This window comes from Crotalus tigris, unplaced genomic scaffold (assembly GCF_016545835.1).
Source record: "Crotalus tigris isolate CLP2741 ecotype Arizona unplaced genomic scaffold, ASM1654583v1 scf7180000018468.2839379, whole genome shotgun sequence".
NCBI lineage: Eukaryota > Metazoa > Chordata > Lepidosauria > Squamata > Viperidae > Crotalus > Crotalus tigris.
The window spans coordinates 10597-36530 of record NW_024097024.1 but is presented as its reverse complement, the minus strand read 5'-3'; the positions used below and the strand labels follow the sequence as shown (position 1 = coordinate 36530).

Below are 25934 nucleotides of genomic sequence, written 5' to 3'. Positions count from 1 at the left end.
GCCCTTTCTAACTACTTGTAAGATTTCACAGTGTAAACCGCTTCAGCTATCTTTCAGTGATGCATCCCATACAAGGCCTTGTTGTGGCAGTTACTCTGCTTGATCTTCCTCCTATGTCTACTGTTGCCTTGGGCGTTTTCTCAGCAGTTCATCTTTTGGTGCCATCTTACTGATTTACACCTGGATGACCTGGATTTCATCCAGAACAATGGCTTTGACTCTCACCAGACTCCACTTGTCCTGTTTTCAGCTGGTATAGAGTCTCTGAATGTTGGACTTGGGGTGAAAACCTCCAAATATCATGAGGAGCTCCTGGGTCTTCATATCAGCCACTTCTGTGTCATTGATCAGATTGCTATACCACAGATTATCTGATGCTTGCCAGCAGTGCTTTTTTTGTAAAAAAAAAAAAAAAAAAAAAGGTGCCAGAACTCACACACATTATACAACCCACCTTGCCTACCCTACAAGGTTCCATCCAAAAAAGGTGCCAGAACTCCGTTCTGGGTGTTTTGTGACAAAAAAAGCCCTGCTTGCCAGAGTGTATATGTTGGCATGGATAATGTTTTTCCCATTGAGCTGACTCTTTATCATAATTATTTGGTGGTACTTAGATGTTGCTGTCTTCGTTGCCTATTCATTGTGATTGTCATGTGACCAAAGTATTTGTAGCTGGTCTGTATTTCTGTTATGTAATATGCTGGTAGTTCCATCCCATTCATGTTAACTACCTTATCTCTCTTGTCTACCAATCCAGCCACACTTTTCCTATCCAAATGATACTCCATGTCTTCCCTGTAGATACTGTATGTGTCAGCTGGATCAACAAGTTAATGTCTCATTCACTCTTATCATAAAGCTTGATGTCATCCATGTAGAGTAGGTGGCTGATGGTAATTCCACTCTTGAACTTGCATCTGCATCTAGTCATTGTGATTATTGTGTTGCTAAGGGTTTATGCACTGTTTTGGGAGATTCCTGTGGTATATTCTCAGGTGCTGTAGCCACTTTGCACTAATATTATGTATCTTCTATTTTGCCCATGTTCTTCCAGTACTGTTCAGTTTCTGCTGTTTGATGACTCTGCTGTTACTGGCTTGGGAATACATCTTGAATGGCTCTTTGAAGAAGAGGGCTTTTACTTTCTTGTTCTTTGTTTCTGCAGTGTATCTCCTTAATGCAGTGAGACTCTGTTTAGGTTTAGTTTGTATAGAATTGGGCTTTTATATTTTTTCAGTAGCCAAGTCTCATCCTTAATCTCCTGCCCTTCTGTAGTTTCACTAGGTGACTAATGTCTTTCCGAATTGCCTTGATCTCAGTCTCTAACTTCATTTTTCAAGGGTGGTATATATTGCTATTCTTGCTCATGTAGCCAAACATCTTCAGCAGCTGTAGTTATTCTTCCAGTTTTCTTGAGTTCAGGATAACATGTATAGTTGGACTATCTCGTGTTGTGAGAATAGCTTTCTCTTCATTATTCTGAAGTGTTGTGTAGCTAGTAATTTTTAAGTTAATGGAGATGTAGGTCTTCTCTCCATCCATAGTTCACTCATACATTTTATATGGCCCTCTCATGGTCTACTGTTATAGTAGAGTTCTATCCAGGGCTTTTTTTGTCAGAATAGAGTTCCGGTACCATTTTTTGGATGGAACCTTGTAGGATAGGCAAGGCGGGTTGCATGACATGTATGAGTTCTGGCACCTTTTTTTTTTTTTTAAAAAAAAAGCACTGGTTCTATCAATTCAATGTTCTTTTATCTTATCCGTGTATGGTTTGTTCCAATGGCCCAATTATCATCAGATTGTCCTGATTCCCCAGCATCTGATGCAAACTCTGTTAATCTGAACGATGTTTGTGTTATTTTCATATCCAAGATAAGCACATGGATCATAAGGCAGCCTTTGCCCAAGGTAAAATATGTACTGGTGGGATTTGAACCCCAGTCTTCTAAATCAAAGGGTGGTGATACACAGACACACAGACACAGACACACACACACACACACACACAGAGAGAGAGAGAGAGAGAGAGAGAGAGAGAGAGAGAGAGAGAGAGAGAGAGAGAGAGAGAGATTCAAAACCAAATTAGCCAATGGGCAGAGAATGGGAAACATACATATATGTTCTCTATGGCAAGAGCCAGCAGTTCACCAGCAATGACTGTCAGACATCAGTGCTAAACAATTAGTTTGTTCTTTCCTCTCTTGAATTTCAAGAGAAAAAGAAAATTTTCAAGAGAAAAACAAAAAGCAGCTGACCTTGGGATAACTCCTGAAAGTCACGTTTGATTGTGGCAATGTAACATAAAGGAAGGATATGCTTATGTTATCTGTTCCCATAATTCTATCCTCTCTTATGAAATGTAGAAAGCTTGGAGAAAATTCATCTCTGATAGTTTAAAACAGAGATGTTTGGAGGACAGATCAAAACAGGAAAGTTGATTATAGATTTTTCAATACTTATCTTCAATAACACTCTTAGAAGCAATAGTCTATTTTTTATTTCTTACCCAATTAATGCATCTTTAATTTCTCACAATGTTCTCCAAACAGCCATAGAACTATTACATTTCATTTTTAAGTAAGTAAGAAATTTCCATTGCTATTTAATTTCCAAAGGAAAAAATGTAATTAAAACTAATATATAGTACTAATTTGAAGTTGAAAAGAAAAGTCAAGACACTCATTTGTTTCTAAAATGCTTGGAGATTATATCAATAGAAGTTCTGTTAAAAGTAAAAGCAACTGACAGATAAGAAAAGGTACTACCAGTTCTCACCATGATTAATGAGCAGTACAGTATTCAGGAGATTTTACAGAAAATAAAATAAAGTCTCAAAATGAAGAAGGAAGTGAAAAATAAAAAGGAGCACAAATTCATACAAAATTAATGCAAGAAGTTGATAATAAATGCAGATGGTATTGATTAACACAGAGCCAATAATATAAGTGCAATGATTAAGTTAAAACAAATAAACTTTAGAAAAGAGAATAGCCTTTGGATGGCAAGAGAATGAAAGAGTAATAGTAGAGAATAAGGTTATTTAAGACTAGTTAAATTAATTATTTGCTTCTTTTTATCTTACAGATCATACATGTCAACTATTGATATCTTTTAGGAAGAAAATGAATATAATTCCAGGAAATGGTCAGGCTGAGCCCAAGGGAAGGAGTCAAGTGCATCATCAGTCTTGAGTCCCTTCATGCCCACAAGAGATCTAAGTCCAGCTCTCCTTGAATTCTGTTGACTCTTATCTACTGTCAATTTGCCTTAACTGTTAGTAATTCAAATTCTTGTAGAGCGTGTTAGTATGTAATAAACCTGTATTCATTTGAGCCACCTTGACTCCTGATTTCCTGAGCTTCATAATAACAAATAGTAATAACAAATATGACTTTCCAAGATCCCTTCCAGCCTATGATTCTATGAAGCTTTTGATACCATACTGCCAAATTGAATATTATTAAATCTTTAACAAAAATATTTAGCATGTCCAGAAGACTGAGATCCATTTAATTTTAATTTTTAAGACTTATTCTGAGAGGCAGTTCAGGAAATTGTTGAAGTTACCTCAATGTCCCTTCCATATAAACTTAGAAAAAACATTAGTAAAGATACATTTGTCAAAAATATATAAGGCTGCTTGGGCATTTGTAAATGTAATTTATATCCCTAATCACTCAGAGTTCTTTGACAGTATCTGGAAAGATTTTAATAGGAGGATCAAGTAGCTAATTGTGTTTGTGGATTTTTAAAATGATTTGCAAAAAGTCCCTCACCAAAGTTTTGGAACAGACCTAGCAACTGTTTGATAAGCAACAGAAATCCTTTTATGAATTCAACAAATTAAAACCAGAAAGCAGACAGCAATAATAAACTTAATATTTTTATAGCTAGTAGACATTATATAAACAGTTATTAATTTTTATGCATATACATTATCTCCTGTGCTAGAAGTAGAGTACCTGTTATGAAACATGAGTGGTAAATTGCTAATATCTTTGTGTGTTGCTTCTCAATTTTCCATGGGTAATGAGCATTGGGAAAAACAATGTGCTATTAAATAGCTGTTAGGTCCACTTTACCAGAATTCTTCTTGTGACTTATAATTAATCATAATTAGGCAGTTATGATAGCATATTATCAGTAAATGACTATAACATTAATTTATCTTTTAAAACTCTTCTGATTTCTTAAATCGAAACTAAATGTGCATGCATTTCATAAATATTGATTTGGAATCCGTGGGGGCACAACAGTAGTGCATGTCTACAACTACTTAAAGAATCTGGTTTATTTAAAGCAAGAAACAAATATATACATACTGCAATGGAAGTTACCATCATATTGGGGTCCATAGAGAGCTTATAGTTTATAGGCAGCCAAGAGAAGAGTTGTAGGTCCACTTCAAAAATATGACTAACATGCTAGATCACAGAAATATACAGGAATGAGGATAAACAAAATAATAATTCTCCTCCTAAAAAAACCTTTACAAAGTAATTCTCAAGATAGGGCAGTAATAGAGCCTGCCAATTATGGTCGCAAGTGATGATTGCCATTAAGCAAGATGGCCTCCTTAATGACCCCCACCCCATGCAATCCCTGATGCATCCATTAAACAAATGGATGCAGAGTACAGGGTGCCTCAGAAATGGGAAATGCCCTAGCACAGGCCTTCCTACCATGGACCTTTCAAGGTGTCCCCCATTCTCCAAGATAAGCCATATTCCACTTCCCTTCCCCACAGTCCCTGCAGGTCTTTTCATCTTCCCAATGCATTCCTGCAGGCCTTAGGCCCCACACCTTCCTCCTCAATTATCGTTTGAAGACTTCCAGACCTCATATTGGGAAAGGAGGGCAGGTCACATATCCCTGGGCTACATGGCTGCCTTTTGAAAGTGGCCATCATTTTCAGTGTACCTGCAATTCCTTGTGGGTATGGCTACTAAGTGGCCCAGAGATGAACCATTCCATTTTGCTCCATTTTTCTTCACAAGGAGCTTCTGGAGTATTGTGCAGACCACATTAAGGCATCAAAACAAAGCAGTTTGTCCCATCCACATGGCAGCCCAGAGATCTTCAAAAGGTACAATGGGGTTAGTAGAACCGAGGCTTGCAGGGTCCCAGCAAGGAAGGGTGGGAGGAAGAAAGGTGGGAAGGAGTTGAAGAACCCCTGCAGTCAATTGAAAGGGTGAATGAGCATGCAGGTGCAGGTAAGTTCAAAATGGGTCAGGAGCAGCTTTGGGGGAGGTTCTGCCATAATTTCAAATGGCTATTAAGTGACCAGTCATATATCAAGAACTGTATGTATTCATTATATATTTTTAAAGTGTCTCAGAACACTTTAACTTGTGAGAAACTATTCTGTTTCTGTCCCATTTATACCATATTGTCTTCTGAAGCTAAACATTTCAGTGGGAAAGGGGAAAAAATTGGTGTATATCCAACAAGAGATAAAATGACATTGTCTCCAAAATATGTTGAATAATTCATTGAATGTATTCTAGTTCTTTATAAGTCATACGACAGCTATAAATTTGAGTGCTCTGTTTATTTCATAGTAGCTGATATATTAATCATTATAGAGATGAGCAGAACAAAGTCATTAAGCTTACTGCAGTGCTGTAGTATCACTACTTCAATGTTCTCTTATTATGCAAAACACATTTAATAAAAGTTCTTATGTTTTTACTCACTACAGTATCTCCAGCAATATTTATTTTTAAACATGCCAAAAGCAAAGATGAAGTTTGCCTTTCAGAAGCTTTCAATTGTAGTTCTTCAAGAGTGCTTTAAACTTACAAAGTATCCTAAGAAATTCTTGCATAAATTGCAAATTTTAATGTTTTTTAGCACTTAGACCAGGGGCCCCAACCTCCAATCCATAGACCGATGGCATGCCAGAAACTGGACTGCACAAACACGCAAAGCTCCATTCGCTGGTTACAGGCAGCACATGAAACAATGCCTCCTCTGGTCCATGGAAAAACCTCTCTCCACAGAACCAGTCCCTGATGCCCAAAAGATTGGGGGCCTCTGACTTAGGCAATAAGAATACATTCACATGGTGGGAATTGGTTACAGATGAGCATCACAATATGGTTCTGTGCTCACTTCTTAATCACATATACTAACATTGGAATGATACACTATGGTTCTCATAGCTAAATTGTATCTCATGAAATTCCTGAGATTCATGAAGTAAGTATATGCTTAATAATATTGCATATTAAAACTTATTAAAGCTAATTTTACAGCTTGGAAATTTCCCAGTGGTATTTTTCAGGCAGGGTTAGTTCTCTTCTCAGAAAGAACAAAGCAATAATTTCAGGAGCTAATTTTTAGTAACTTTCTGTTATAATTCCTGAAATCTGTAAATGTTTTCTGTGTCACAATATAGAGATGACTATTATAAGTGATCTTGCTATCTGACATATGGAGCAAGATTTAATTAACAATCTATCAGTTTTATGTAAACCTGTTTTATCCTTTGCCTTATGCATAAAAAAAATTGTTGTAATTTCAACAAAATTTATTATGCTTTCTATAATTCCCGAGGACAGATTAGTTTCGGTGAAAGAACCACTCTATTTAAATTTGTTTGGATGACAGCAATAAATTTTGATATTGTGATGACAGTGCTTTCTTATAAATATACAAAAGAAATGTATATTTCAAATGAAAGCTAGTAATATTGCTGTGAGAATACTATAGCTATTATAGTATTGGATTACTGCATCAAACCAATGATCCACTCAATACAATTTTACTTGGAAAAAATGTAATAACAGTACTACTACCTATTTCTTAAGCACCTAGTCAAGTGTCTTATGGTAGTCTGTGATTAAACATAACAGCTCTAGCTACCTCTTGATAGCTACCTGCAGTTATTCAGATATCAACTAAATTTCAGTTTCCATATAACCATTATGATTAAAGTTTATCCTCCATTAATTAATCTAATTTCTTAAGAACAGGTTGTCTGCAATGCTGCAACCCATACACTGAATGCAAATTTTGCATTTAAAGTATGCTGCAACCCATACTGTAAATGCAAAATTTCACTTTCCTTCAAGTCACAGTGTAAATTATTTATCTGCTAGGCATTGACCTTAACTCTATCAACCATAAAAGCACAATGAAATCATTCTATAAATGTATACATTTAGAAACAAATATATTTAGAAAAATCTACTTTGATATAAAATCCATTGTGTAATAATGATATTGTACAAATGTTCTTCATTTTTTTAAAAAAAATTACAGTTCTTGTGGAAACAAGTTTATATACACATATATTATACAATTGACATTATAATGAAAATAAATACTGAAAATAGATATTCAGCTTCATGGTCTGTACATGCATTTCCTTTAACGACATGTTCCCTTTATTCTGGAACTGAATGAAATTCCATGAAAGAATGGCAAGGACTCAAAGCAAAGAAAATAAAATCAGCATTCAGTTCAAACAGTTTCATAAAGGCAGGCTGTTATAATATTGTTATAATTATTATAATTTACTTACTATAATTTTCTGAAGAATACTCAGCAAATGCTGCTGGTTTAGGATCAATTTCAGCTTTATCTAAAACCCTAGGAACTGCCCAAATGTCATTGCAATAAGTGTTTCATAGTTCCCCTTTTTTGTAAGCTGGGCACTATAAAATAGAATAATTACATTTTTTCAGCTGCTTTGACAATTCTGTTGTTATAGCTTCTAGTCTGCAATATCTGTTCTATAGTTATTCTATAGTTAACTATTCCGTAATTATACTAAACATTCTAGTGTTCCAATAACTATCGAAAAAAAAACTTTTCCAGTTTATTCCATTGTATCTAAATTTTAATTGCTAAATACAACATTTTATGAACTTTTACTGTACTGTTATTTGATATTTCCCCTTCCATAAATAATTTTATTTTATTTTATTTATTAAATTTATATGCCACCCATCTCACTATCCAAAGCTACCCTAGGCAGCTTTGTGTTTTGTTTTGTTTTTCAATTACCTTTGATATTACAGCTCTGAATCATTGCAGTTGCTGCTCAAGTGAGACCTCTTCTAGTATCACTTCCAAATTTTCTGACTTAGCTATTTCTAATTTTCATCTTCCGACTTGAAGTTTTTAATTGAATCACTGAGCTATTCTGAAATCTGCCTTCAGAAATGTAATTAACAGGCTGCACTTTCCTGTTCCTATTATTCCCAGCTTTCCTTAGCAATTAAACATTCTGGGGCTTCCCCATTAAATCTCTTTTGTATGCAAGTGTGCTGTTATCTTAAAAACATTTATTTTATTTTCAAATGCATAAACAAAGGATAAGCAGCTTACAGATTGCTGTGGCAAGATTTCCCTCAAGGAACTACTTGGCACTCTTCCAAGGCCCTATACCTAGTTTAGACATTCTTAGTTCCTTCTTGGACTCTTCTAACTGCAAAATGCTATTTTTTAGACCCAACTCACAGCCCAACTGTTGATTCTGCTACTGCCGTGCTGCTAAACTGTCCATCAGGAAACATCTTAGCATTATTTTTCAAAGACAATTAATTGGCCGGTCAAACTCACAAAAACATATTCCTTTTTCAGTGGAAAAATAGATTCTAAAAGGACCATTTTAGTCAAATAATAATGTACAAATATTTCACATATAAAGATATACAAAAGTTACATGAAAAAGTAATGATGTAATTCAAAATGTTAAGTAGCCTCACAGGCTGCTCAGCCTTCAGTTAAATAATTAAACAGTAGCAATAAATTTACAAAAGGTTATATTAAATCTAACCTCTTGTCTAAGAAATATAAGGAATAAGGAATTAAGGACTTGGCAGGGCTTCCAAATAAGCCTAAATAAGGGCAGTAACAATAGATAAGTTGAAGCAAGATTGCCTAATATTACAGCTAGTCTTTGACTTAAAACCATTAGTTTAGCAAGCATTCACAGTTACACTGACGTATGAAAAAATGACTTATGACCAGTTCTCATACTTATGAATGTAGCTGCATCCCCATGGTCCTGTGATCAAAATTTGGGCACTTGGCAACAAATATGCATTTACAACAGTTGCAGCATCCCGGGATGATGTGATCACTCTTTGCAACCTTCTCGGCAGACTTCTGACAAGCAAAGTCAATGGAGATAGCTGGATGCACTTAACAACTGCAATGATCTATGTGATATAATGGATCAACGGACATAAAACACCCAAGTTTCCATTGTATGAATGTTTCCATTAATATTTATACTGTGTCAAATTATTAATTTACAGAAGGCTTTAGGGTACCTAATATTAAATTACAATTTTAAAAATTGGCCTTGGGCAAACTGCAGATGTATTCCAGAACTACATCATTCATTCTTACGTATGAATTAAGCACTATTTAAAATGTTACATCATCAGTATTTAATTATATTTATTTATGTCAGTGGTTCTCAACCTGTGGGTCGGGACCCCATTTGGGGTCGAACGACCATTTCATGGGGGTCGCCAAACCATGCTGTCCACCATTTTGTTCCCTTTTCCCTAGCTGTCCTACTCCCTCTTATTGGTGGCCACACCCACTTGGGGGTCACCACAACATGGGGAACTGTATTATGGGGTAACGGCATTAGAAAGGTTGAGAACCACTGATTTATGTATTAAATTTGTAGGCTGCCCAACTCCAAATTTCACTGTCTGAAATTGATGTAAAACAATTAAAAAAAATAACATGGAGAATAATAGAAAAATGCACATTCACAAGTATAAACAACCCACAAGGATCTGCCAGCCAAGCTAGCAGATATACAAGTACTTCACTCTGCTGTTCTTTTAAAATCAGAGCAGAATTTCAGGAAAATGGAGAAAGCAGTTGTTGTATCAGAGCTGAGGTATACCATCTTCCCATGAGCTCTGATAAAAGGTGGAATAATATTAAAGCTAGGGAAAAGAAGCAGAGAGCTTTGCTTAAACATTCAAGTTATCTCTAAGAAATAGGTAAAGAATAAATATTGATGCAGAAGTTGCATTAAATTTTAATTTCTGCTGATTGTTTGTGCTTAAGCTGAATTTTTTATATATATTTGTGCATGCTGAGTGACTCTCTCTCTCTCTCTCTCTCTCTCTCTCTATCTATCTATATTATATTATATATATATATATATATATATATATATATATATATATATATATATATATGTAGGTCTTTGGTTGTTCGGGTTTTCTCCCGCGTAAAATTGGAAGTGTCTTGGCGACGTTTCGACGAAGTCCCATTCGTCATCTTCAGGCTGGTGTTTTCAGCTTCGTGCTTCGAGCAGCAATGTGTGGTCTTAGCTGTTTCTTCCTTTTAACTGCCAGTGGGGGTATGAACTGATTGGGTGGGAGCTTGGCTGTGTTCTGATTGGGGGAGGTGTGTTCTGATTGGTTAGGGGCGTGGCTGTGCTCTGATTGGCTGGGGGGTTGGCTGTGCTCTGATTGGCTGGGGGTTGGCTGTGCTCTGATTGGTTGGGGGAGTGTTCTGTTTGGTTGTGCTCAGGTTAGTCTGAGTTGCAGAGGGGTTTAAGATTTTGGGCTGCCTTGCTATTTTTTGGCTTCGCGTTTGTGGTCGTGCCTCATTTTCATGGAGGGTGTCAGTTTGCTTCATGTATGGATTGGAGGGCTTTAAAGTGGCTAATGATGCAGCTCTGGTCTGGCTTCTGGTTTGTGGTCGTGCCTCATCATCGGTGTGGCTTTGGGTTTGCTTTTTGCGTGGATGTGTGGTGGTGACATCCTGTGTGGTTTTTGTGAGTGTGGGTCTGGTATCATTTTTTGTGTTAGGGAGTCGTTTGTCAATAAGGGCGGGTTTCCAAATGGCTGGTAGGCGGGAGGTATCATCTCGCTTGTTCATGCTGTGTGGGCGTTTTTCTATCTCGATGGCTTCTCTGATTATTCTGTTATTAAAATGTTCACTTTTGGCAATGGTTCTGGTATTTTTAAAGTCAATTTCATGTCCTGTGGCTTTAAGGTGTTGGACCAGGGAAGATGTTGGTTCCTCTTTTTTGACTGAGTTCTTATGTTCTTCAATGCGTGCACTTATTCTTCTGTTGGTTTGTCCGATGTATGTGGTGGGACAAGTGGTGCATGGGATTTCGTATACTCCTTGATTTTCTAATTCAATTTTATCTTTGGGGTTTCTAAGGATGGTGGATATTTTTCTGTTTGTGCAGAATGCTGTTTTGATGTTGTGTTTATGGAGGATCTTACTGATTCTGTCTGTGGTGCCTTTTATGTATGGGAGGAGGGCTTTGCCGTTTTCTTGTTCTTTGTCTTGGATTTTAGTGGGGGTTTCTTTTTGGATTAGGTTTGTAATCTTATTTCTTTGGAATCCATTGGATGTTAGTACATTGGTGAGAGTGTGTAGTTCGGTTTTTAGGTGTTGTTCGTCAGCTAAGCGTTTTGTTCTGGAGATGAGTGTCTTGGCTACAGAGTTGATCTGTGCTGGGTGGTGGTGTGAGAGAGCGTGCAGATAGCGGTTTGTGTGTGTTTTCTTCTGGTAGATGGTGTGTCCTAGGGAGCCATTGGATTTCTTGTAGACTAAGACATCCAGGAAGGGAAGTTGGTTGTTAGCTTCTGTTTCCATGGTGAACTGTATTTTGGGGTGTAGGCTGTTGAGGTGTGTGAGGAAGTTGTCCAGTTTTTCTTTCCCATGTGGCCAGATTATGAAGGTGTCGTCTACGTATCTGAGCCAGAGTTTGGGTTTGTGATCCGATTTTTCTAGAGCTTGGGTTTCAAAGTGTTCCATGTAGAGGTTGGCAATGACAGGTGAGAGGGGTGATCCCATGGGTGCTCCTTCTGTTTGTTTGTATTTTTGTCCATTATAGATGAAGTATGTGTTGGATAGGCAGTGGTTGGTCAGATCTAAGATGTGTTTGGGGGGGTTATATTTGTTTTGGATAGCTGTCAAGGCTTCTTTGATAGGCACTTGGGTGAAGAGGGATATGACATCAAAGCTCACGAGTAGGTCGCTGGGCTGTAAGTTTTGTTTCTTTATGATCTCTATAAAGTGGAATGAGTTTTTTACGTGTGAGGTGATGGATTCTGCATAGGGCTGTAGTTGTTTGGCGAGAAATTTGGCTAGGTTTTGTAGAGGTGAGCCTATGGAGCTGACTATAGGTCTGAGTGGGGTTCCTTCTTTGTGTATCTTGGGGAGACCATAGAGTTTGGGGCATCTGGATGATTTCTCTCTGGGAATGATTCTTTGCTGGATCTCTTCGCTAATGGGGGAGGCTTTTATTTTGGATCTGGTGGTTTTTTCCAGGTAGGTGGTGGGATCTGTATTTAGGGGTTTGTATGTGGAGTCTTGGAGTAGGTTGGTTAATTTGGTTTGGTAGTCAGATGTGTTCATAACCACCGTGGCGTTGCCCTTGTCTGCTGGTAGGATTATTATGCTGGTGTCTTCTTTCAGGTTACGTAGTGCTGTCTGTTCCTCTTTGGGTAAGTTGCTTTTGGGTGGCTTGCTGGTACAGAGGATGTTGGTGATTTCGAGTCTGATTCTGTTAGCATCATCGGGGTTGATTTTGGTCAGGCTGGTTTCCAACTCCACATATAATGGTTTCAGTGGGGATGTGTTTGGGAGTGACTGCAAAGTTGAATCCTTTGGAAAGGACATTGGTTTCGGCTTTGGTGAGGATCCTATCTGAGATGTTATGCACTGTTTGTTTCATGTGTGGCTGTGAGGGAGGAGGGGTTTGTTTCTGGCGTTCTTGTAGTCTTCGGAGTTTGTTGGTGTGTGTATCTGTCTTGAGGGTGGTCTGTGTTTCGGCTCTCCAGACGGCGAGTTGTTTGGATTTGTCCCAAAGTGCGGGGTGGATCTTGTTGCTGAGTTTGAGGTGGAGTGTGAGGAGATCTTTGTTAATTCGGTCTAGGAGGAATCTTTTTGTGTGAAGTTCATTTCTGATTAGGGCCAATTCTGTTCTTTTCAGGATCCGTTTGGTGGCTGCAGAGTTGGAGTGGAATTTCAGTTGGAAACATGTGGGGATTAGATTTTGATCTCGGCAGTTGCGTAGGAATGTGAGGTCGCATAAAATGGAAGCTCTTTGGACTTCAAGTTTTTCATAGGTCCTGGTCAGATGGTGGATTTCCTCCCCGTAGAGGTTCAATATTTGTTTTCTGAGGTTTTCACGGGTGTTTGTATGTAGGTCTTTGGTTGTTCGGGTTTTCTCCCGCGTAAAATTGGAAGTGTCTTGGCGACGTTTCGACGAAGTCCCATTCGTCATCTTCAGGCTGGTGTTTTCAGCTTCGTGCTTCGAGCAGCAATGTGTGGTCTTAGCTGTTTCTTCCTTTTAACTGCCAGTGGGGGTATGAACTGATTGGGTGGGAGCTTGGCTGTGTTCTGATTGGGTGGAGGTGTGTTCTGATTGGTTAGGGGCGTGGCTGTGCTCTGATTGGCTGGGGGGTTGGCTGTGCTCTGATTGGCTGGGGGGTTGGCTGTGCTCTGATTGGTTGGGGGAGTGTTCTGTTTGGTTGTGCTCAGGTTAGTCTGAGTTGCAGAGGGGTTTAAGATTTTGGGCTGCCTTGCTATTTTATTCTATTCTTGCTATTTTATTCTATTGACAAACGACTCCCTAATACAAAAAATGATACCAGACCCACACTCACAAAAACCACACAGGATGTCACCACCACACATCCACGCAAAAAGCAAACCCAAAGCCACACCGATAATGAGGCACGACCACAAACCAGAAGCCAGACCAGAGCTGCATCATTAGCCACTTTAAAGCCCTCCAATCCATACATGAAGCAAACTGACACCCTCCATGAAGATGAGGCACGACCACAAACGCGAAGCCAAAAAATAGCAAGGCAGCCCAAAATCTTAAACCCCTCTGCAACTCAGACTAACCTGAGCACAACCAAACAGAACACTCCCCCAACCAATCAGAGCACAGCCAACCCCCCAGCCAATCAGAGCACAGCCAACCCCCCAGCCAATCAGAGCACAGCCACGCCCCTAACCAATCAGAACACACCTCCACCCAATCAGAACACAGCCAAGCTCCCACCCAATCAGTTCATACCCCCACTGGCAGTTAAAAGGAAGAAACAGCTAAGACCACACATTGCTGCTCAAAGCACGAAGCTGAAAACACCAGCCTGAAGATGACGAATGGGACTTCGTCGAAACGTCGCCAAGACACTTCCAATTTTACGCGGGAGAAAACCCGAACAACCAAAGACCTACATATATATATATATATATATATATATATATATATATATATATATATAATAATGCTAAAAATCGAAGAATGATTCCTGGGTACATACATTTCAATAGATAAAAAAGACAATCACCAGGAAATAAAACAACAAAGTTTTAATAAATATAACCAAGCTTTCGATGGCTCAGAATCTGCCATCATCGTCAGGGTGTAAACCAGTCAATGGGGAAACTTGCTTATAAATGCAGCTGCGCCTGCACTCGGCTCATGGATCTCGTGACAAGCCCCAGCCGGCTGATCCATGCCTCACTTACAACATCAGATGATTCATCTTTACATCCTTTACTTACATTTATGACACCACCCACCTCCCCGTTCCCTTGTGTCCCGATTTGAGGACACAAAGACCTACATATATATATATATGTCTTGTGTACATACTTGTGTGTATACTATTTTTCTTTCAAATCTCTTGAGAAATTATCTGAATCCTGTGAAACTCAGAGCCTAAGAGAATTGCTGTAATGTTTTGATTTTTTTTTTCTTTTAACCAGTTTACTGGATGTTCTATATTATAAATTGGGCAGCTCTATATTCTAGCTCCTCAATGTTACATACTCACGATTCTAAGATTTTTAAAGTTTTATATACTTCTTTATCTCTTATGAGAATAGTCTGTCTCTCAAGAGTGTGAAAGAAAGGCTTCTGTCTTGAGTTATATGCTTAATTCTACATAAATGGGCAAGGAAATAGTGCTGTAGCAATGATTTTGCATTTCTCTTTTTAGTCATCAAAAAAGCAGAAGGACATCTGTATTGCTCTCACATCACAAGTTGGTGAGGAGGGGGCAGAAAATTGCCAGCTGATCTCCAATTCCCACCTCCTTTAGAAGGTAAATAGTAGCAGCAGAAACATGATGTTTTGAAAGACTGAAAAAGTTTCTGTAAGTGAAAGTTCTTCCACCCTATGTGATCAGCTCTGCTTACTGACATTCCTATAAATAAGCATTCATAGATATAATAATGAAGATTCAAGAAGCAGGTCACATCTCTTTTGGAGAGAGACATAAACTTCTTTGCTGTATTCTAATACAGGATGACAATTCATGCTTTTCAGACAACAGAAAACTTCCATCTCCATTATGGGGCTTTTGAAGACCCTGAAAACCATGGTAGTGAAACTCAGCTGCATTAAGCTTTTGTACATGCTTAAAAGACACACTAACTCTTCTCTATGGGCAGGGGTACTTTCGTTTCTATAGTTTAAGTTTTAAAAACTGTGTACTTTACTTGAGAAGAATGAATTGGCCTGGAGAAAAAAAAACATTAATTTGATCCATTTTATACATAGTAGTCCCAATCCACATCAAGCTATTGCTGTCCAGTTCAATAAAATCAGAAAGCAGAATACAATGTCATAGTCTTTGTATCTCATACAAATCATTCTCAATTATTTTTTCTTAATAAATAAAAGTCAGGTAATGAGATTACAACAGGATTTTACATTGATTGGGATTATACAATGTACTACACCAACGTTAACTTTGAATTCCGGACTATCAGTCAAACTTTCAGTTTTTCATTTAAAAAGTTAACTTTATTCAATTTTAGAAAAGTTCACCTTAAAATGACTTTAAATCTTTTTCTCTAGATAACACTGTGGTAGTAAGGACAACAAATTACAGTAAACAGCACCAGATGTTTATTTCTATTGGCGTGGTTGCTGCTGTACCTATTATCTTAAAAAGGCATGATCTTAGATTTGATCAAATGTTTGCTTTCTGATTTAACCTTGTACTGTTGTTTTAATAATGGAATGCCAAAGAAACCAGAACTGTGGACAGACCAGTTTTAATTTGAAACACTTGTTCTTATTTTGCTCTACAGACACTGAGTTCTGGTATGAGCTGGCAAATAGAATAAGCTGAGTTCTGGGAACAAAGTCTTCTAATGACCTCTAAATCTGGGGACAAGGTGATTTTAATGAATACTAGTATGTAAACAGATTACAGATTAAGTTCCTTTTTAATGGAAATGTGATTGGTTAAGAGAATATAATTCCCATTATCAGCAAATGTGATATTTGCTAGTTGGAATGTGTGCAGCAAAATAATTATATCTGAGATTAAAATAACATCTGAGCTATATATTACTGGAAGGTTAAAGGTCAGAATGGCTCTGTTCTAATATTCTTCTAATATGAACCTCAATGTTTTTTTTCTTTAGCTTCAAAAATGTTAACTGCACTTCATTTTTTAAATGACACTGTGGAAATAATCACCGGTAGCAGGCATCTGCTTCTTGGAATCTGATTTTTTTTTTTTACAGTATGGTGAAAATGGCCCTTTTTTTTATTTTAAATGGTCAAGTTGAATTGATGATTGAAACTAACAATAGTCCCCAATTCTGCTGTTGAAAAGATCTTTCAAATAACCAATGAGTTACAAATATGTGGTGCATTTTATAAACATAGTGTCATGTGTCTGATTAACAAAACACTTCAAAGAACTTTCAGGCATTTTTTTAGCCTAAAAAGCCTTTATTAGTATTACAGAGATGTCAGCACGGCATGGTGGAAATGCTAAGATCTGAATTTCCCTTTCTTTGCACATAACATTCCAGGCATTTACTCTCCCCTATTTTGGGGTCATGATTCACATCTTCCAATTAACTTGGAGGCAAAGATTCACTTCCCTTTCGTTTTCCTGGGCTTTCCTTATATTCTCCTCCCCTTTCACTGTCAACTGATTTAACTCTAAAAATACCAGACACTTCTGCATATATTGTCAAAGCAAGAATATTCAATATTAGCAGCGCTGACACATAGTTCATAGCCAGTCAATTAAAATATAATCTGTATCACATTTTAATAGTAAATACAATCAATAACAGGAGGCTGAACTATTGATATGCTCTCCCTGGTATACATACATATAATGACACAAAAATAGCAAGTGGACAATCTCATCACTGATTTAGTGTGTAAAAAAAGTAGCAACTAATCAGCTCTTAATTATATATTGTGAAATACTTTTATTTAAACTAGGAAGCCCTGAAGAATTCTGTAAATCAGGGGCCCACGGGCCGGATGCGTCCTCTGGAAGCCACGCCTACCCCATTGCCGGCAATGGCAAAACTGTCCCGATATGTTGCGCGACGTCACATGACATCACAAGTTTGACATGTCTGTTGTAAGCTAAGCAGTTTGAACAAACTGCAACTTCCAAGTAGTCTTTAAAGGAAGCTCCATGTAAACGATGTGACAGTAGGCAGATGAAAAGGAAAATATGAGTCATCGTAGCAAGTTCCTCTTGCCTCATGTAGCATTCCAACTGGCATACCAGTTAAAGAGCAAAAACTTTTCAGTCCTCTTGTCAGCAGAAAGTCTGTTGAAGGTTACCAGAAATAATAACGTATCTTATTTTAACCTTGATGAAATAAACCAAGTTTATATTCCTTCCTTTTACTTTTAATAGTCTGTAATGGAATGTAAAGATGACCTTGGGAAATAGAGGAAGAGATGCTGCCTGGTTAACAGCCAGACAAAAGAGGTAGGAGCTCTTAGTGACTTAATGGACAGAGAAAGTAGCTTAGGAAAGAGCTGCCCTAATGGATCAAACAGTTAAAAGTGTCAGTGTGAATTTTGTACTTTGCAAAATTCATGTCAGCCCTCTGAGGAAACCTAGACAGGAAATACAACTAAATGAACAAATTATTGTAAGTCTAAAAATACAAAGGTCCCGCCACGACTTGTAACTGCCTGGCCTATTAGAAAAGATCCTTCCTAAACATTTTTTCCTGATGGTTAAGTTTATTTTAACATGTCAAGGGGAATGATGAAATGATTCTTAGTACCTTCTATTTTCTATTTTTCAACATATTGTTAGTTAGTTTTATGTGGATCTTATCTTCATACTGGCAGACAAAGACACTTTCAGAATAGTATCATCAGATTGCATATTTCTTAATGATGCCAAATCATATACATTGATCAGGATGTATCATTTACAAATATTGCTAATGTAGGCAAAAAGGATCATTTTTAAAGCAAAGACATATTTTGATAGAACTAATTCTATATTTGAATTGAAGGTATAATAATACAAAAAGATTGAGTTCACTTCTGAAAAGGTATTATTCCAACAAATACATTCTTGCCATAGAAATCAATATATCTCTAGACTTAGAACATTTCATTTCTTAATCTTTACCTTGCTAGCTTGTAAATGTATACAAAGTGAGATAAATAAATATTAGGACTGTCCCACTTCAAAAATGATTTGGAAGAAATCTATGTATATTGTACAATCATAAATACAGTACCCCTCTATTATTAATTAAACCACTTTCACATTTTATAGGCCTCTGTGTGAGGCTGAAGAAAGATTATGCTGCTTTGAGGAAAGCCATTAAAATGACTGTTAAAGGTGACACACACCTTTTTTTCAGTGAAACCTGAAAAAAAGAAGAGCTGCTCTGAGGAATAACAAAGAGGTGCAATGTTTATGTAAGCTCCAAAAGTCTTTTTCCAAAAATTGTCAGAGCATGCATATTTCTCACAAACTTCATTTCTGTTGTTGTATCAATGGCTTGAGAGTCTACTTTTACTTGAGTTTTACAGCTTTGATTACCAAGTGATGCATTCTAAATTATGAGGTCAGAGGTACCCCTCTATCCATATCCTGTGACATAAATGCACATAATTATCAACTTCCTTCTAGTCCTTTTTCCTCCTCTTTCTCCACCAACCTCTATAAGCACTTTCATGGCCTAGGAAAATAAGCTTTGATCTGGGGAAATTATTTTAGTTTGGATTTTGATAACAAGCTAAGTTTCCTTATCAGTGTTTTGGACGTTTGATACCAGTTTTTATCATCTATCTAGCATCTGACTACAGTTGCCACTTGCCATGTTGTTCTCAATATGCATGATAGGAAACAAATCAGAGTTAGCAAATAAAACTAAGTAAAGATAATCTATTTTCACATAGCAAGACTGAATTTCCATGGGAAAAAACATAGACGTTTTTTCTGAAACTATCGTCCCCATCCTTTTTAGATACACCAAAATAATAATATTTTATCAGGACATCTTTCCATCTTTGGCATTTTTTCTTTTCATAAATTTCCTCTTTTGTTGCTCATCTCTCTCTCCTCTTAGCAAGGGTCTTTAGAGGTTGCTACTGAGAAATGGCATATAATTTTAGGAGAATAAATTTCAGAGCTGAATATTAATCAGATGGTTACTGCTGAATCCCTGGAGCAAAAGCAGCATTCTCTCTCGGTGTATAAAATATTATAAAGAAAAATTAGTTGTAATAATGATACTTCTAATTTCATATCTCTTCCAAAAGGCTAGAAAGACTACCCCCATTAAACATAGGAAAAAATCATTTCGGTTGGATTTAGATTAAGCTTATATTTAAATGAGAAACTGAAAGCACATTCTACATTCTGGGAATATTTGGAAACTAAATATTTTTAAAAACAAGATTTTTCTGTGTCCTGTGGTTCCACAACCAAAAAAAGACACAAGAGTTATTCCTAAGCAGTTGTCTTAATTGTTCCTCACCAATAGACAGAACTATTCCCCAACTAAAACAACTATTTGCATCATTAGAGATATACCCTAAAAACATTTAGGGAGAAGCTATTCAACCAAACGATCTGAATTTCACTGTTCCATGGTCCTCTAGAATGCAGCACCACCCTCCTGGGAATCCAGACTACATTCTACCACATCTAGAGTTCTATGAAGGGGTTTCTACAGACTAAGAAAGGAAGAGAAGCAGCTGATGTGAAAATAGTCTGAAAATTCAGTGAAAACTTCTATTTTATAGCAATAGCAATAGCCCTTAGACTTATGTGCCATTCCAAAATGCTTTACAGCAATCTCTGAGCGGTTTACAAATGTCAGCATATTGCTCCCAACAGTCCTCATTTTATTGACCTCAGAAGATGAAAGGCTGAGTTAACCTTGAGTCAATCAAGATTGAACTCCTGGCTGTGAATAGAGTCAGCCTGCAATACTGCATTTTAACCACTACACCACAGTGGATTATTCAGAAAGGGTACTTACATTAGAAATTCTATAGCCATGTGACTTGGATTCAAGTCTATAGCAAGCTGCAGCCATTTTAACTCTATGACTTGCCAGGGCCAGCCTGTGGTGATATGATAGCAGTGTTCCAATATCTCAGGAGTTTCTACAAAGATGAGGGAGTCAAGCTATTCTCCAAAGCACCTGAGGACAGGACAAGAAGCAATGGATGGAAACTAATCAAGGAGAGAAGCAACCTAAAACTAAGAATAAATTTCCTGACAGTTAGAACAATTGTTCAGTGTAACAACTTGTCTCCAGAATTTATGAATGCTCCAACTCTGGATGTTTTTAAGAAAAGATTGGACAACCATTTGTCTGAAATGATATAGGGATTCCTAGTCCAGGGGGTTGGACTAGAAGACCTCAAAGGTCCCTTCCAATTCTGTTATTCTGTTATTCATAGTACAATAAGGTACTCAGAAGTTGACAGTCTCAATGCCTTCCTATCCTTCAATTATATCTTTATGGAATTGAACTTGAAGGAACTCTTCCAGTTATTTTCAAACTGGATGGTGAAAAGACTACCAAAGTATGATCAACACAACCACCATGTTCCTAGAATATTATGAAAAGAAATTATCAAACTTTCTAGGGATCATTAGAAAAGAAAACCCTTTTTTTTGCAAGTGAATAAATGTTTGATCAATTCTTATTTTTATAGCTGGAACATTAAAACATTTGGATGGCTTTACAGTTCTTTATTATTACAAGTGATTAGGTTATAAATGTGTGTATGTGTGTGTACACATGTGCATACATATTCCTTGGGGCTTGCCATTTTATGACTTGCAGCAATATTGTCAGTGAATTGCAAATATTTTAAAGAATCTGGCAGGCAAAATATATGCAGAAGGAAGGAAACCAAAGGTAAGAAAGCCAGAAATAAATTATTCATTATGAAAATTAGTTTCTGTGCTGCTGTCAGTAGAATTATTATCCTATGAGATACAAATGTTTCCTCTGAGAGAAAGAATGATCCTCTCATCTAATTCTTCCCACTGAACAGAAATGTATTGAGATGTTCCAAGTGTTCTCAAATTGTTTCTTCACTTCTGTCCCTGTCTCTTATATCTTCGGCATTGTCCTTACTTGGATTAGTGCATAAATAAGCAGGTCTTGTATAGTTCATCTGCTTGGCACATGAATACTGTAACTAATAAGCACATTGTAACTAATACGGTTTTTATTGACAGGATAATAAATTCCTCAGTATTAAATATGACTCACTCTGCCTTGCTTAAATGCAAAATAAATCAGGATTAGGACATAGTTTCTGTATAAAGAGCTGCTTTATTTTTTTTCCCTTCTTAAACAGTTGCAGTAATATAGAAAAAGATTCTAATTACACTGAATAAGAACAACAAAACTTTGGTCCAATAAAAAACTATATATATTGGCTATAAAAAGGAGTAATGCTCCCTGCTGGTAAATTCATAGCTACATCCACATAGTTTTCATGGACTTGCCACTGCCTCCATTCAAGTACTTTTCAACTTTTCAGAATGGACTACAACTCTGGAATTACCACCTAATCTCCTAAGATTGATCCTGCTTAGCTGAAAATATCAGGGACACAAAATTTCATTAATTCTTAAAACTTCTTCAGAAATTGTTATAGGATGGGCTTCTTGAAAAATACTTACCTCTAGGATATAACACTTCCAGCATTTGATTTTAGAGGTTAAAACTGAGGCTACCTATGGGTTTTCAGAGATGAAAAGTTTTCTTCCTTTTTTTTACCTCAAAGTATCCACTAGTGAAAAGAGTTGAATTGTGCTCTATAAATTCCTCCATGGAGGACAGCTGAATGAAGGTTTCTTCTGTTAATACCAAAATATTACATTCAATAAAAGAGAATTTTACCTTACTTTCTTGGGACCAGAACAGCAATACTCTCAATTACTAAGAAGAGTTATGGTGACCTGAAGCTACCTCCACAAAATTACAATTTATTTCTATTCAGAATCACAAAAATATTGTTTTGTATCTTAAAGGATACACCCTTAAATGTCACTTTATTTTTCTTCACTTTCTTTTCATGTCATCTAAATTGTAAACAATAATGAACCTTTTACATATGTTTCTCATTGTATATACATTAATATTACCTAGGAAAATATTCTAAATATAGATAGTCTATTAGAAATATTACCAATAACATTGTGACTGAGAATGGAACAGGGCTGTTTTTGACCAACTGTATTCACTGATTAACACACATATATGTGTGCTTTATCTCAGAATATATAAGTTACGTGCAAATGCAAATCAAATCAGGTCTCTGCCCCCAAATTCCTCAATTAACCCCAGTATTAGCAAATGGGAAATAAAAGCCAAAATGATGTTAAGTGGATCGTAAGTACAACCAAATTTATCTCTTGATCTGCTGCCATCAATTGTGTCCTTTCTCAAATTTAATTTGGAACATATATAAATTAGCTTTATCAAAGTTTGTCAAAGGATCCGCTGTTTATTTGCATCATTTCCCCACCCACACCATCTCAAGCTTATTTATATACTAGCATCATTTTTTCCTTCCATTCCATTGCTATGTAATAATAATAATAATAATAATAATAATAATAATAATAATAATAATAGTAAAGTTGGAAGGGACCTTGGAGGTCATCTAGTCCAACCCTCTGCTCGGGCAGGAAACCCTACACCATTTCGGACAAATGGCTGTCCAGTCTCTTCTTAAAAACTTCCAGTGTTGGAGCATTTACTGCTTCTGGAGGCACGCTGTTCCACTGATTAATTGTTCTAACTGTCAGGAAGTTTCTCCTTAGTTCTAGGTTGCTTCTCTCCTTGATTAGTTTCCACCAATTGCTTCTTGTCCTGCCTTCAGGTGCTTTGGAAAATAGCTTAATTCCCTCTTCTTTATGGCAGCCCCTGAGATATTGGAATACTGCTATCATGTCCCCCCTTGTCCTTCTCTTCATTAAACTAGACATACCCAATTCTAGCAAACGTTCCTTATATGTTTTAGCCTCCAGTCCCCTAATCATCTTTGTTGCTCTTCTCTGTACTCTTTCTAGAGTCTCAACATCTTTTTTACATCGTGGTGACCAAAACTGGATGCAGTATTCCAAGTGTGGCCTTACCAAGGCATTGAAGAGTGGAATTAATACTTCACGTGATCTTGATTCTATCCCTCTGTTAATGCAGCCTAGCACGGTGTTGGCCTTTTTGGCAGCTGCAGCACACTGCTGGCTCATATTTAAGTGATTGTCTACTAGGACTCCGAGGTCCCTCTCACAGTTACTACTATTGAGCATGGTGCCACCTATGCTGTACTTGTGCATTTGGTTTTTCTTGCCTAAATGTAGAACCTTGATTTTTTCACCATTGAATTTCATTTTGTTAGTTAGTGCCCAGTGTTCAAGTCTGTCCAGATCCTTCTGTATCTGAAGCCTGTCTTCTGGAGTGTTGGCTATTCATGCCAGCTTGGTGTCGTCTGCAAATTTGATGAGTTCCCCATCTATCCCTTCATCCAAGTCATTGATGAAGATGTTGAAGAGTACTGGGCCCAGAACAGAGCCCTGGGGCACCCCACTACACACTTCCCTCCATATAGATGCAGTTCCATTGAGGACCATTCGCTGAGTACGGCCGGTCAGCCAGCTACGGATCCATCTGGTGGTGGTTCTGTCTACCCCACATTTTTCTATCTTGTCAAGTAGTAGGTTGTGATCTACTTTATCAAATGCCTTAATGAAGTCCAAGTAAATTATGTCCACAGCATTCCTCTGATCCACTAATTTTGTCACTTGGTCAAAGAATGCAATAAGATTTGTCTGGCATGATCTATTTTTGACAAACCCATGTTGGCTTTTAGTAATGACTTTGTTTGCCTCTAGGGGTTCGTTGATTCGTTGTTTGATTATCTTTTCCAGGATCTTCCCAGGTATTGAGGTCAGGCTGATAGGTCTGTAATTTCCTGGATCCATTTTTTTTCCTTTTTTGAGGATGGGAACTACATCAGCTCTGTTCCAGTCCTCTGGTAGTTCCCCTGTGTTCCAGGATCTTTGAAAAATATAGTTCAGTGGCTCCGATATCACATCTGCCAGTTCCTTGAGAACTCTGGGGTGTAATCCATCTGGTCCTGGCGATTTGAACTCATCTAGGCTGGACAGGTGCTCCCTAACCATTTTCTTGCCTATCTTAACTTGTGTTTCTGTTTTGTTTTTTATGGCACTATTTTTGATAGGTTGGTATGTTTTTTCCCTTTGTGTAAAGACAGATGCAAAACACGAGTTAAATAGTTCTGCTTTCTCCCTGTTGTTTGTCACCTTCTTGCCACTTCCACCCACTAATGGACCAATCGTTTCCTTCACTTTTTTCTTGTTTTTTACATATTGAAAGAAGCTTTTTTTGTTATTTTTGACTTTGGTCGCAAACCTTAGTTCATTTTGAGCCTTGGCTTTCTTCACTTCATCTTTGCAGGCTCGGGACAAGTTGAATTAATAGCAAAGCAATTAATATAAAGCACACATACACAAAGAAGGAAGGAAGGAAGGAAGGAAGGAAGGAAGGAAGGAAGGAAGGAAGGAAGGAAGGAAGGAAGGAAGGAAGGAAAATATTGTTGTATACTGTATACAATTAGATTCTTCTGAAAAATAAACAATGGATTGAATTGCTCTTTAGTGAAAGAATAATAGTCAGATGGCCTATTATATAATAGAATAAAAGTTTTATTTCTTAATTGGATGTCTCTACCATAAAATCTCAGTGAAATAATGGCACACCAGATAACTCTGTTTTCTTTCTTATGGCGCCCTATATATTTTCTTTTTCTTCTGAAACTCTGCTAGACTTGCCAGTTTACCTATTTTTTGCCATTTATCACAGTGTCGTTGTATATGGAATACTTATCATTAGGTTATTTTTATAAATGGGCAATCTGTCCAGATATACTTCTGGGTGACTGCTGAAGTTCACTTTAATAACAAAATTCTAAATCTAATCACTGGTTCAATACAGTCTATTCTAAAATGGACATACAATTGTACCTTTTGAATGCTATAGATCTGATTAGATCAGCTGATGGCCAAGCTCCATGATTGTGATTGCATACATTGCATAAATAACATAAATATTGTTCTGAATGAACAGAACAATAGATCAATAAATAGATACCAACTTTCACATTTAACAGCTCTGCAATCCAGAGATGTTCTGAGATGTTATTTTTAGTATAATTTCAAATCATCTGCAATCACGAACTGAAAAAAATAACAAGGATTCAGGGGAAAAAATCCCTAACAGTATTAGTAGTTCAAAGTCATTCCTCCAAATTTTGGTATCCTGAATTAATATTTATTTTCTGACAATGCTTGTATCATACTGTACCAATAGACAATCTTTGTTATTAAACTTGAGTGAAGCAGTCTTGGCTGAAGTGCCTATTTATCACAAAATTTATGAACTTAACTCTAAAAACATGGGTCTCATCTATCAAGAGACAACAATAGAAACACAGGTTAAAATAAAATATGAGCTGTGCTTTATTTCTTGTTTTCCTCTTGCACTGGACAGATGGTAAGCAATCAAATTACATTTTAAGTCAGTAATATTTTCTGCTGGGATGTCCTTCTGGTCTGTGAGAGAGCCAACATATCTCCCATCACATTCCTTCCAATTAA

General features: G+C 37.0%; 1 long non-coding RNA gene across 1 annotated transcript in view; it reads left to right on the top strand.

Annotated features, from left to right (window-relative positions):
- LOC120312237 overlaps positions 1-3335 on the top strand; it is a 54628-nt gene extending 51293 nt beyond the window's left edge. The window contains exon 3 of the long non-coding RNA XR_005557831.1: positions 3088-3335. This is a non-coding gene — a long non-coding RNA (uncharacterized LOC120312237). The remainder of the gene's footprint in view (positions 1-3087) is intronic.
- Positions 3336-25934: the final 22599 nt, after the last annotated feature.